Source organism: Alexandromys fortis, unplaced genomic scaffold (genome assembly GCF_014885135.2).
Source record: "Alexandromys fortis isolate MF-2015 unplaced genomic scaffold, M_Fortis_MF-2015_v1.1 scaffold_223, whole genome shotgun sequence".
In the NCBI taxonomy this organism is placed as follows: domain Eukaryota; kingdom Metazoa; phylum Chordata; class Mammalia; order Rodentia; family Cricetidae; genus Alexandromys; species Alexandromys fortis.
The window spans coordinates 1,856,144-1,871,270 of NW_026068095.1; positions in this window are offsets into that span (position 1 = coordinate 1,856,144).

Here is a 15,127-nt window from a genome sequence, read left to right on the forward strand (position 1 = left end):
AGAGGGGGGGGGGGGGGGGAGAGATGCTATCAAGTGCCCCATTTTGATGGTGAACAGATAACATGACTCAGGCTGGCTCAGGCAATCACACACCAGAGAAAAGACAACAGCTGATTTGGCAAAGGGCTGTAAATAAAAGCTGACTTAGCTTTGCCACCTATAATTACAAGCAAGTCACAGCTTGCACTCTGATGGTTTCTAAGAAAGAAAGAAGGGGGAGTGAATGAAGGAATGGAAAAAGAAGGGAGGGAGGAAGGAAGAGGGAAAGAAGAGAGAGGAAGAAAAAAAGCAGGAAGGAAGAGAGGAAGGAAAGGAGAGAGGAAGGGGAAAAAGAAAGACAAGAGACAGGAAAGGAGCAGAGCTAGACTGGAATGTATTTTTATGAATGAAGCAGACTCAGACATTCAAAGCCTTACAGAATTTATGTTCAGCTGGGACTTCTCTAAGGAGATCCATGAGAATTACAGACTAGAAAATGTGATAAACACATAAATTCTCATAATCGATGAGTCACAAACTCCAAGGGAAACATCAAGTTTGATGTTAAATCACATTTTCAAACAATTAAGAGGAAGAACCACGTGTTTTCACAAACCCACACACCGCATGTAGATCAATTTAGCAGCTCTTGGTGAAAACATGCCTGTCATGCTCCTTATCAGTGTATAACACGGAAGAGTTCCGGTCCTCAAGGAACTCTACAGCCCAAATGAAAAGTGGCTTTTCTGAAAATATTGATTAAGAAAGAAGTGTTTTGTTAGGGGCATGAAGTGCTGTGGATGCCCAGAGAAATCTGCTTTGGGATGTTTAAAGGTTTTTGAGTTTACAGGAAAGGTGGCGTTTTAAGGACGGGTAGAGTGTCTCTGGTAGGCTGAAGAACAAGGCAGGCTGGAGAGGTCGGGATGCAGCAGTGGTGGATGGTCACGCTTGGCTGAAGGGGACGGTGGGGAAGAAAAGGTAGAAAGGAAAACAAATGACAAGTCGTGGGGTGTTTGAAGCCACCCGAGTTTATTCTTGGAGTCCCAGGGAGATGCTGAAGGTTCCTGAAGAGAAGGCGGACACATCAAGCCTGACTTTAACAATTCTTTGACAGCAACTAGAAAATTATTTAAAAGACACGGGACTGGAGTTTGGGAATACAGCAAAGAAACGCTACCGTGACGTGGAGGCCGGTGCGAGTCGAAGTCAACAGGATATATATGGAGGAAGTTTAAGAAGCAGGACGATTTGGCAACGGGATAAATCTTTTCTAATCTGTACAGAGCGTGGGGAAATGTGGTACAAAGAAAAAAAGCTTAGGGCAGGGTTTTCCGAAAATTTTGTTTATTTAATTTGGGGAACATGTGTGTCATGGTGCATGTGAGGGGTCAGAGGACAACTGGAGGAAGTAGCTTCCCGCCTTCTACCATGTGGGTCCAGAGGACTGAACTTGGGTCTTCAATCTTGGCAGTAAACACCTTCACTTGCTGAGCCACCTCACTGACCCCAGACAGGACTTTAAAATCCAAACTGATTCATCTAGAAGGAAAAAGAGAAAAATCTATTTGCGAAATTAGGACATAGTTATTTGTCTTGTTGCCCTAACAAAAGGCCTTTGAAAAGCAACTGAAAGGTTATTTTGCCTCAGAGTTCGAAAGTCCAGTCCATCAAAGCAGGGAGGGGGGATGGGAGGGAGCCAGCCAATCAGCTGAAAGTCCAGTCCATCATAATAGAGAGGGGTGGTGAGGGAGCCAATCAGCTGAAAGTCCAGTCCGTCATAGCAGAGAGGGGTGGTGAGGGAGCCAATCAGCTGAAAGTCCAGTCCATCATAGCGAGGTGGTGTGAGAGCCAATCAGCCGTTGCATCGACAGACAGGAAGCAGAGAAAGAAGAACATTGGTTTACAGTTTCTTTCCTCCTTTTTATTCAGTCTGATCTCAGCCTGTGGGATGCTACTGCCTCTGACTCAAGATGAATTTAAGAAAGCTAGCTATGTGACGTGCCCAGGTATCAGCGCTTCAAAGGCACTTACCAGCATGCATTGATTTGGCAAGCCTAAGGACGCGATAAAGATCTGGAATTACTAGTATAGAATCAATGGGTGGGTAGGGGATCACTTACAGAGAACAGGGAAACAAGGGCATAGGGATTAAGCTAGGTTCAGGGAGCTGCCAATATTCAGGACAATCTTTTTTAGAATGAAATTTAGGGATTAGAGAAATGACTTAGTGGTTAAGAGTATGTACTTCTCTTTCAGAGGACCTGAGTTCCCTTTCCAGTTAGCCACGTGGGGAACTCCTCTGGCCTCTGTGGGCAACTGGACTCACAAGCACATACCTACACACACACACACACACACACACACACACACACACACACTCACACACACAGAGAAGCATAATTAACAATGATTAAAATAGTAAATGTATTATTATTATTAGTAGTAGTAGTATTTTTATTGTTGTTGTGTACCACGGCACATGTGTGGAGGTCAGAGGACTTTTGGGACTTGGTTCTTTCATTGTGGATTCCCAGGACTGAACTCAGGTTGTCAGTTTTGCGTGGCAAGCCCCTGTAAGTAACTGAGCCATCTCACCGGCCTGGGATAGCAGTCCTCTTAGGAGCAGAGGAGATATTTCAGTCGTTAAGTGTTTGTTTGTGCTACTCCTGCAGAGGACCTGGTTTCTGTTCCCAGCACCCACATCTGGTGGCTCATGAGCTAAAACTGTAACTCCAGTTCTAGTGGATCTGACACCCTCTTCTGACCTCGATGGCTTCTGAACATATGTGATGTACCTCTAGATACACACATATACTTAAATAAAAAATAAGTACAGTTTTTTAAAAAAGAAACGGATGTTAAAGATCTAGTGCTCCTCGACAGCTTGGGAGCTAAATCTGAACTTTCGTCCTGATGTTTAAAGGCCTTCAGTCAGGGTGACACCTTACTTCAGTACACAGTCAAGTGCAGTACAGTAAGTAAGGTGATTAGTGTCCTGGAGTTGAATAGGGTGAGGACCGGAGCTCCTCAGATGAGCATGACAATGAAGGGTGTCACCATCTTGGATGATGCTAATTTCTTTGATTCTGGTCCCATTCTTATGAGCTCCCACGACCTGTGCTCCTGTTCTTCTGCTGAGAATGTGGTTCAGATTCAGCACCATTGTTCACGGAGATGCTTCTCGATAGTCTCTACACTTTCAGTAAATATTTATTGAGCCCTTAATATATGTCAGATGCTGGGTGTTGGCACTGGAAATATGAAAAATTATAAGACAACATTCCTGCCCTCAAAGAGTTTATAACCCACACAGGTCTCTCCGGTGCCAACTCAGCATTGCCAGCGGTGTTACTTCATTAGCATGGGCCTTGCCATGGGTGTGTAGGAGTCTGATCATCCCTCCCTCATTCTGACAAGTGGTAATGGAAAGCCCATTGGTACCAAGTGTGGCTTTTTGTGTGCCCAGATAAGCAAGGGATGAGAACCCAATCAACTTGAACATGATAAAAAGTCACCAGATGACTTGTATCATCTCAGATTATCTTAAAGTAATGATTATAAACACACACACACACCATTCCACCAGAGCATTTTCCAGGAGGGTCAGTCAAATGAGTTGTTTGTTTGAGACAAGTCACTTTAGCTATCCCGGAGCTCTCTGAGTGCCAGGTTTGCCTCTATCTCCCAAGACTTGGGATCAAAGGCTATCACCTCTGGCTGAAATAAACTGTCCTTAAATTTTAGTCTGCTCAAGATGGTGATTAAAAAACAATACAGTTATTCAAAGATCACTTGTTTATTTCCAAATACAGAATGCCTTCCTTATGAATGCTGATTTCTTCGAAACTCTGAACTTCCGCTGCTATTTAGTCGTTGTCAGTCTTGAATTCTCTTTTTAATAAATGTACATGTATGTTGTCAGAATCTAATACACTTCTGAAAGTTTCTAAAACAGACAGGTACATTTTAATAAGTAAAGAATGATGCTATACACTGGAACCCACCTGTAGTGTGGGCCTGTAATTGCAGTCCCTTCAGGAGAACTGCAAATTCAAGGTCAGCCTGGGCTATACATTGAGCTTAGTCTGGGAGACACCAAAAGCTTGTCTCAAAGTAAAAGTAAAAACTTTATTTATTTATTTATTTTTTAATAAAAGGACTGGTGATATAAGTCAGAGGCAGAGCCCTTGCCCAGCATGGAAGGCCCTAAATTCAGTTCTCAGTCAGTACTGCAAAACAAGCAAATCAGATTCAAAGCTAAACTGGGAGTTTATCCTACCCTGGTCAGAATGACTGTCACTAAGAAAATAAATAACAACAATTACTGGCGAGGAAGTGGAGAAGAGGCAACACTTACACCCCGCTGGTGGGAATGCACACTAGGTCATTCACGGCACCTTTGGAATAAAGCCAACCTGATCACGGTGAATGATCTTCTGGATGTGTCCTTCAGTTCAGTTTGCAAGTATTTTATTGAAAAAAAAATCCTCTCTGTTCATCAGGGAGGCTAATCTGATTATCTTGGTTATTGGGTCTGTTTAGTTCTGGTACCAGAGTAAGACCAGCTCTGTAAAAGATGCATCTGGACAGTGCCGGGAAAACTGTAACTAGCCCTGCCACTGTGGAAGTCAGGGTGGCAGTTTCTCAAAAACCTAAAGAGAGCCCCAGTATGACCCAGCTATTCACTCACCCCTGCCATTTGCCCGAAGGATTCCAAGTCAACATTTTAGAGATACTTGCCCATAAGTGCTTAGCGTACACTGCTTACACTAGTTAAGTTCTAGAACCAATTAAGGTTTGCAAAACAGGAATGGATAAATGCTTTATATATATATATATATATATGTTATATATATGTGCTTATATGTAGCATATATATAAAATATGTATTTCAAATATATATATAAATTTTAAAAAGATAAGTATCAGTGTCTGCACACACTCATGTGGGTGCCCTTAAAGACCATCTGAAAGAATTGGTTCCCCTGGAGCTGGAGCGGGTGCTGGAAACTGAACTTGGATCATCTGTAAGAGAAGCAAGTGCCCTTAACCTCTGAGCCATCTTTTCAGTCCCTATAATGAAGTTTTTTTTTTTCAGTCATAGAAAGGAATGAAGTTATATTGTTTACAGCAAAATGTATGCAAGTGGAGATGACCATATTAAGTGAATTAAACCAGCTCCAGAAAAACAAATATTACACCTTCTCATTTGTAGTTCCAAGATTTTGTATAGACCCATGGGTAAAAGATTAAACTGGGTGTGGTGTTGCGTGCCTTTAATCCCAGCAAATAGGAGTCAGAGGCAGGGAATCTCTGTGAGTTCAAGGCCAGACTGGTTGACATTGGGAGTTCCAGGACAGCCAAGGCTACATCGTGAGACATGGTCTAAAAATGAAATCATGTGTGTATGACAGGAAAGCAGAAGTGAAACTGTATATGGTGGCAATGGGGACTAACGAGGGAAGAGGGGTTAAGAAAAGTAGGGTGGGAGGCGTGGGGGGATATGCTCACATACAGTATATACTTGCATGAACACATAAATAATCTATAATGTTCAGCTAAAACTAAGTAAATTTACAATGCTACTAATAGGGTATGAAAAGAACATTACCATTTCAAATGGTGACGTTTTCCAGTTTAGGTGAGTTAGTTCTTCCTTCCTTCATCAATCAGCAAATAGACCTATTATCTTCTGGGCCCTGCACAAGATGCTGGAAAAACAGAAACCAACTCTATGCCCTTCCTCCCAGGAGGCATTCGTTAATAACTAAATGAAAACCCACCAAAGATGGTGAAACGTGGGATATGCCTTCAGTCTAGTTGTCTCCTTCTGCCACCTGCTGGGCACTTTCTTTTTCATAACATTCAGGTCTACAAACACGGGAGGAATCAGTTTCTAAAGAAAGAGGGAGCTGAAAGGAGTCTATTTTTGCAAGCCAGACCATGCGATGTCTTCTTTCATTTTAACATGTGAGTTTTAGAGTATTTTACAAATTGGTTCTTATTTTAATTGTACACACTTATCCGACACAATATGATCATTTAATATCTATATGTAAGACAAGATGACCAGAGCATAATAACTAATGTTTGCGTCTTAAACATTCAACAACATTTTTAAAATTAATTCATAATAGTCACACATAATAACCACAGGTATTTCCAGGGCACAGTGTAGTGTTTCAGTACACGTGTACATGCATTCTTGCTAAGTGCAATTCTCTTCACCTCCACCCACATCCCTGGGGCTCCAACCCAACTCCTCCTGCAGGAGCTGTCTGTCTCACTGAGTCACTGCCCCGTGTGCCAGCCAGGGCAATCACTCTGCTTCTCTCCTTCCCAAAGAGTTTTCCTAACGAGCTTCTGCTTGAAGAAAGTTTTGAGTTTCTTTGGCTTCTTTCCATTTTGGTGGGAGTTCAAATTTCTTGCCAGGATGGTGGAGATGTGTGCCTGGATTGCCTAATCCAGGCAGGAAAGAGTCAGAGGCCCTAGCAGCAGGCACTCACAACCAATTCAAAACCCTCTCTCACTTCTGGAAGGCATCAGTGTCATGGGGATGAGAAGGAGTTAATAATACCTTCTTGTCCTTGTCTGGGCTGCTTTCAAATATTGCATGGAAGTTGGGACACAGAGGATTAGGCATTGACTAACCTGTTTGCTCTGCATCATCAGTTCTTGAAGTAGGTCAAATGCATCCTGGGAGGGTTCAGTCACAGGAGGAGACCAACCTGTCCTGCAAAGTCCACTGCTGATTCTGATGCATGCCTCATCTTCCCCTGCTTCGAGCCAAGAGCTTGCCAATCATTGCTAATGTTTTACTTAGAAAAGATTGACCAAATGGATACTAGTTGGTTGTATATGTAACTTTGGAGATAATTGTCTCTCATCGTCACATCAAAAGTCACTTTGGATTAAGGAGATTTAAGTCTAACTGATGGGATAGAAAACATCCTTCTAGAAACAATCCCGATACCTTGTTGGCTGAGTGCAGCACTAAAGTGACTGAAGCAGGTGAATTGCAAGTTTGGGCTAGTCAGGGCTATATAAAAATACTATGCCTTTGAAAACCAAAACCCAAATAAAACACAATCCAAAAGATTTATTTCAGCCTGCCCAAGCCCAACTTCTGTCAGAGCCAGCAGACAAAGAAGGGCCTTTTGCCCTCCTGCGCCCAACCTCCTTCATGACTGGACCATGGTCTCAACCCCAATATGAGGAGTGACCATTTGAGCCTAGGATCTACTGGTGCCTGGAGGACTGATCACCAGAGACACAGAACCAACTACACCAATTGGAGGAAAAGATGGGTGGACAACAAGGTAAGAACACACTCAACAACACAAAGGGCAACATGACAGACAAAAAATTGGAAGAAATCAACAAATCCCTAAAAGAAAAGAAAAGAAAACAAACAAACAAACAAAAATCAATCAAACAGATAAAAGAAAATGATTCAAGACTTGAAAACCAAAATAGAGACAATAAGGAAAACACAAACCGAGGTAATTCTGGAAATGGAAATTATGTGTAAATGACCAGAAACCACAAATGCAAGCATAAACAGCAGAATGCAAGAGATGGAAGAAAGACTCTTAGATGTTGAAGATATGATAGAGGAAATAGATTCATTGGTTAAAGAAAATGTTAAATCTAACAAAAGCTTAACACAAAATATCCAGGAAATATGGGACTCCATGAAAAGACCAAACCTAAGAATAATACAGATAGAAGAAGAAGAAGGCACAGAAAATATATTCAACAAAATCATAGAAGAAAACATTCCCAACATACTTTCTTAGTAGTGTCTTTGTGTGGTTTGGGTATCAGGGTAACTATAGCCTCATAAAAAGAATTTGACATTGTTCCTTATGTTTCTATTGTATGGAATAATTTGAGGAGTATTGGTATTAGTTCTTCTTTGAAAATCTTGTAGAAATCTGCACTGAAACCATCTGGTCCTGGACTTTTTTGGGTTGGGAGACTTTTGATGACTGTTTCTATTTCTTTAGTGGTGGTTATGTCTATTTAATTTGTTTATCTTGTTTTGATTTAATTTTAGTAAGTGGTATTTATCCAGAAAATTGTCCATTTCCTTTAAGTGTTCCAATTTTGTGGAGTACAGGTTTTTGAAGTATGACCTGATGATTCTCTGGATTTCCTCTGTGTCTGTTTGTTATGTCTGCCTTTTCATTTTTGATTTTGTTAATTTAGATATTCTCTCTTTCTGCATTTTGGTTAGTTTGCACAATGGTTTGTCTACTTTTTTATTTTCTCAAAGAACCAACTCTTTGTCTCATTGATTCTTTGTATTGTTTTCTTTGTTTCTATTTTATTGATTTCAGCTCTCAATTTGTTCATTTCCTGTCATCTAGTCCTCCTGGGTGAGCTTGCATCTTTTTGTTCTAGAGCTTTCAGGTGTTCTGTTAATTTGCTTGTGTGGAATTTCTTCAGCTTCTTTATGTAGGCATTTAGAGCTATGAATTTCCTCTTAACACTGCTTTATTGTGTCCCATAACTTTGGGGTTGTTGTGTGGTCATTTTCATTGAATTTTAGGAAGTCTTTAATTTCTTTCTTTGTTTCTTTCTTTCTTTTTTTTTTCAAAACATCTTTTTTTAAAATATTTATTTATTATGTATACAATATTCTGTGTGCATGCCCAAAGAACAGAAGAGGGCGCCAGACCTCTTTACAGATGGCTGTGAGCCACCATGTGGTTGCTGGGAATTGAACTCAGGACCTTTGGAAGAGCAGGCAACACTCTTAACCACTGAGCCATCTCTCCAGCCCTCTTTGTTTCTTTCTTGACCCATTCGTGATTCAGGTGAACATTATTCAATTTCCATGTGTTTGTGGGTTTTCTGAAATTAATGCTGGTGTGGAATTCTAACTTTAAGCCATAGTGATCTGATAAGATATAATATCTATTTGTTCCCTCATTTCTCTGTTAAGTTTCTGTCTGGCAGACCTGTCTAGGGGTGAGAGTGGGGTGTGGAAGTCTCCTACTATTAGTCTGTGTAATTAATTAAATTAAATTAATTAGTGTGTAATTTAAGCTTGAGTAATGTTTCTTTTACATATGAGTGTGCCCTTATAATTAAGGCACAGATGTTCAGTATTGAGATTTCCTCTTGATGGATTTTTCTTGTGATTAATATGAAATATCCTTTCTTGTCTCTTTTGATTGATCTTAGTTTGAAGTCTAATTTGTTAGATATTAGTATAGCCACACCAGCTTGTTTCTTAGGTACATTTGGTTGGAAAATTTTTTTCCCAACCTTTTACTCAGAGGTGATATTTATCTTTATGGTTGAGGTGTGTTTCTTGTATGCAGCAGAAGGATGGATTCTGTTTTCGTATTCAATCTATTAGCCTGTGCCTTTTAATAGGTGAGTTGATTCCATTTATATTAAAGAATATGAATGATCAGTGATTGCTAGTTCCTGTTATTTTAGTTTTTTTGTTGCTGGTGATGTTATTGTGTGTGCTTTTCCCTTCTTTGGGGTTTGCTGCTGTGAGATCATCTATTGTCTGTGTTTTTGTGGATGTAGCTGACTTCTTTGGGTTGGAGTTTTCCTTTTAGTACTTTGTGTAGAGCTGGATTTGTGGCTAGGTTTTGTTTAAATCTGGTTCTATCATGGAATATCTTGTTTTCTCCATCTACGGTAATTGACAATTTTGCTGGGTATAGTAGTCTGGGCTGGCATCCATGGTCTCTTAATGCCTGCATAATGCTTACCTAGAACCTTTTGGCTTTTATTGTTTCCATTGAGAAGTCAGGTATAATTCTAGTAGGTCTGCCTTTATATGTTACTTGACATTTTTCCTTTGCAGTTCTTAATATTCTTTCTTTATTCTGCATGCTTAGTGTTTTGATTATTATGTGGTGGGGGGACTTTTTCTTTTTGGACCAGTCTGTTTGGTGTTCTGTAAGCTTCTTATACCTTTATATGCATATCTTTCTTTAGGTTGGGAAAGTTTTCTTCTATGATTTTGTTGAATATATTTTCTGTGCCTTTGAGTTGGACCTCTTCTTATTCTATCTGGATTATTCTTAGATTTTGTCTTTTCATGGTGTGCCATATTTCCTGGATATTTTGTGTTAAGCTTTTGTTAGGTTTAACATTTTCTGGAGATGGAGATACAAGCAGTTGCAAGTCACCTGACTTTAGTGCTGGAAACAGAACTCAGTTCTCTGCCAGAGCAGTATGCAGACTTAATTGCTCAGCCTCTGCTCCAGCCCCTAAACAAACAATTTTAGTAGTCATAATCCTATTTATTACCGTCAACCAGTAGGACCTATGCTAAAGAGTTAGAGAGGTGGCTCCATAGTTGAGAACACTTATTGCTTTTGCAGTAGACTTGGGTTTGAGTCCTAACACCTACATTCTGGCTCACAACTACTTGTAACATCACTTTCAGAGTATGTTGGACCATCTTTTGACCTCTGTGGGTGCCAGACACACATATGGCACACATAATACATGCAGATGAACACTCATGCACATTAAATATAAATATTAACAATGTGCACACATTCATTCATGTCCAGTGTCCTCTGTACACCCTTATCCTCAGGAGCCTCAAGCTTGTAGTTCTTGCCTCTAAAATTTTAAGAATGTGTCCTGTGCTCAGTTTGAGTTCAATCATAATAAGGGCAGAATGGTGCAGTAGCAAGCCAGCAGCTCAGTTCCTACTTTGACCCTCTGTTTTTTTGCCTTTTTTTTCTCCCTTTAGTTTGATAAACTAGTCTGTCAACTCCTTCAGTTCTCTTGTCACTCTGATCATCTCTCAGACTCCAATTCTTCTTCTTCCTTCTTAGTTCTTGTTATTCTGTTGATGACAGTCACTGTCAACACAGCCTGGTTTTTCCATACCTGTACCTCCTCTGGGATGTAACCCAGCCTGGCTAGCTGTGTCCCTCTTCTTTAGTCCATCTTCAATGTGAACTGCTTTAGTGTCTCATAAAAAAGTCCACATGGAACTTGGTCTATATGAGGGCTCCAACTCATAGACTAAAATATCTCATGTGAAGTTATGGAATCTTGTGCTCTTAGGGACAGGAGAAATACTCAAGCATGGGAATGAAAAGACCTAAAAATAGGGACAAAGGGATAATAAGAAATTGGGAGGGGGCTAGAGAAATGGCTCAGTTGGTATGAATGCTTGCTGCTCTACTAGAGGACCGGAGTTTGATTCTCAGCACCCACATTGGATAACTCACTCCAGCTCCAGGTGATCCAACATCCTCCTCTGGCCTCTATAGGCACCTACACACATGTTGAACACACTCATATAGATACATTTACATCTGGGCTGAAGTTTTGTGGTAGAGTGTTCTTTGTAGCATACACAAAGCCCTGGGTTTGATTCCTAGCACTGTAAAACCAGAGATAGATAGACAGACAGGCAGACCAACCGACCAACCAACAGACAGATAGATAGAGTACATTAAAGATAAGGAAATCCGGGGATTTGAGTGTGGGTAGTGTCAGCCATGGGAAGAGAAATGGGCATGGACATGGAGTTGGATAGAGAAAAAAAAGAGAGAGAGAGAGAGAGAGAGAGAGAGAGAGAGAGAGAGAGAGAGAGAGAGAGAGAGAGGAAGATACGGATATTAGGCACAAAAAGGAAATCTACTTCCCTACCAAAAGTGTCTTTTGAATATTGGGTCTCAGAATCAAGATCCAATCTTAGCTCTTGAATATGTTCTGCAATATTAGGGATTTATCTCAAGAATGCTCCTGACGTGGTTAATCTTGGTTAATCTAGGTTAGATATTTCCTAGAAGTATGAGCTGAAGGAGGAAGACCCTCTCCTAGAGTGGGCGACACCTTTTGATGGCAGCCTGAATACAAGAAAGTACAAAGGGAAAAGCTATTGCTTTTTGCCTGTCAACCCTCGCTTCACGCTTGTGAGTGACACTCTCCAGGTACTGCTGTCGCCACTGCTGCTGCCGTTCTTTGATGTCATTGGAACCCAGCTTCTTTGGCCTTCTGGTGTTGACTGAAGACCAGAGACTCAACAGGAATCCTCCAGGCTTTCAAAACCAGTTTGGGAATGCTAAGGTTCAGTCTCATAGATGGGGCACCTCCTGGATTCTCAGCCTCACCAACAGATGGCCATTGTTGGACTATCCAGTTGGAATTGTGTTAGCCAATCTAACAAATCCTCTTTGAAAAAGATATTCATTCAGTGGGTTTTGTTCCCCTTCATTGGGTATCATGGCTTTCACTAGAGGTTCAGGATGCAGGTAAGTAGAAGGCAGGCAAGAAAGACAGTTTTGTTGTTGTTTTGTTTTATAAAGATGGGGTATCACTATGTAGCTCTGTCTGTCCACAATGTCTACTCATTATATAGACCAAGCTGCCATTGAACTCACAGATATCAACTTGCTTCTGCTTCCCCAGTGCTGGGATTAAGGGAATATATCCCTAAAGTTGATCAGTAAGTTTTCATATTGAATTGGAGGGATGGCTCAGTAGCTAAGAGCATTGGTTGCACTTCCAGAGGATCCAGGTTTGATTCTTAGCACCTACATGTTGGCCCACCATCATCTCTAACTCCATTCCTAGAGGATTCAATGCCTTCTTCTGACCTCTGTGTGTACAGACATACATGCAGGCAGAACACCCATACACATGAAATAAAAATAAAGTTTGAAGAAGCAAAGCAAACACCTCATTTATTTATGTGTATCTGAGTGTACGTGTCAACATGTATGCCATGTCACATGTGGTCAGAGGACAAATGTGGAGTTCTCGCCGTCTGCCATGTGAGTCCCATGAACTGAACTCAGGTGATTAGTGATGGCAGTAAGGAACTTGATCTAAAGTTCCATCCTCCAGCTGAACAGTCTTTTTTTTCTCTTCAGGTTTAATTGAAAACAGATGTTCCTCATGTAGTATATCCTGATTATGTTTTCCCCTCCTCCTAATCTTCCCAGTTTCTCCTCTCCTCCCTTCCCATCCACATCAGTTTGAGAAACTCCTTTTCAGCTTCTCATTAGGAGACAAACAGGTTTCCAGGGATAAGGACAAAATATTACAAAATAAAATATAATAAGATAAAACAAAAACTATCATGTCTAAGTTGGATAAGACAAATAAACAAAAGGAAAAGATTCCTAGAGAAGGCACAAGAAGCAGAGACCCAATCATTCACATACTCAGGAATCCTTCAAAACCACTCAGCTGGAAACCATAATATTTACCCAGTGCAGACCTGTTCAAGCCTGTGCATGCTGCCCCAATCTCTGTGAGTTCATATGTGTTCCAGTTCTGTTGATTCAGGTGTCCTCAATCTTCTTTGACGTTTACACTCTTTCTTCCTCCTCTTCTGAGGGGTCTCCTGAGCCCAGAGAGGAAAGATGTTGTTGGATCTTTTCGTACACTGTGAAGATGTGTCTTTGCCAAGGTACCATCTGGTTGGTTTAATGAAGAGCTGAACAGCCAATAGCTAGGCAGGAGAGGATAGGCGGAACGTCTGAGAAGACATAGAAACTCTGGGACGAAGAGAGACTGGATTTCTCAGCCAGAACTGGAGGAAGTAGGATGCACTGTGCTGAGCAGAGGTATGAGCCATGAGGCAGAATATAGATTAACATAAATAGGTTAATTTAGGTTTTAAGAACTTGTTGGGAACAAGTCTAAACTAAGGCCAAGCTTTCATACTTAATAATAAGAAGTCTTTGTGTCATTATTTGGGTGCTTGTAGTCCAAGAAAGAAAATCTGACTACAGACTGAGCAAGATACTGATCTATGAGAATAGCAGAATATCATTAGGACTAATTTTTTGCTGCATTTTAAAAAAAAGAATAGTATTATTTTGTTTTATCCTAGGTCTCTGGGCTATCTAGTTTCTGGTTCTTGGACACTCACACAGATTCAGGCATGGATTCTATCTTGTGATGTAGATGTTAAACCAAATTAGATATTAGTTGGTTACTCCCACAAATTTTGTGCCCTAGCATATCTTGCAAGTAAGATACCATTGTAGATCAAAGAGTTTTGTGACTGGCTTGATGTTTGTGTTTCTCTTTTGCAGTGTGCAGAGTGCCTTAGAACAAAGACACTAGAACATAGGGTGAAGGCTCTATGTAGGCACCAGCTTGACGTGTCCATATTCAGGAAGTTGTGTAGGTGTTATAGGCAAGGGGGCCTTTCCTTCAGTTTGTGGAAAGCAATCCATAGACTTCACAACAACTGGATTGTTTGGAGATTTTCATGGACCGCCTTAGGCCAACACTTTAGTTAGATGTAACCCAATCATGGTACTGAAAACTTCATTTGATAAGAGATGGCCAGTTGGGACTCTGTCTCACCCATTATTTTGATTGCCTTTTTTATATGTGTATATATTTAGGAAGCTCTACAGTAATAGGTTTTCAAATTACGCCTCAAATAGCCCTTTGTTTTAGCCCTCTCTCCCTGTATTCCTTCCTCTGTCTCCCTCTTTCCTTCCCACATTACTCTCCTGTTCCAGCCTCACCCAACACCCATACTTATCTATTCTATTTCTCTTTCCTAATATCTATCTGCCCCTCCTAGTCCCTTACTCTATACCTAACCTCTGTCATACTATAGACTGTAGCACGGTTATCATCGACTTAATGATAACAACGGCTAATAGCCACATATAAGTGGATACATATAATATTTGTCTTTTGATGTCTGTAATATTCAGAATGATTTTTTTCTAGTTTCACCCATTTATCTGTGAATTTTATGATGTTATTTTTAAAATGGCTGAGTAATACTCCATTGAACAAATGCACCACATTTTATTTATCCATTTTGCTGCTGGGGGACATCTAGCTTCCATGCCTTCCTTCTGCCCCAATTTCTGGCTATTATAAAGAGAACAGTGATAACATGCTTGAGCAAATGTTGCTGTGTTAAGTAAGGTAAGTGTCCTTTGGCTATATATCCAAGAGGGATACAGCTGGATCTTGAAGTAGATCAATTCTTGTCTTCCTGAGGAACTGCCACACTGATCTACACAGTGGCTGAGCAAGTTTGCATTCCCATCAGCAACAGATGAGTGTTCCCCTTAACTCTACATCCTCTCCAACATGAGCTATTGCTTGTTTTATTGATCTTAGCCACTTTAAAGAGTATAAAATGAAATCCCAAAGTAGTTTTGATGTG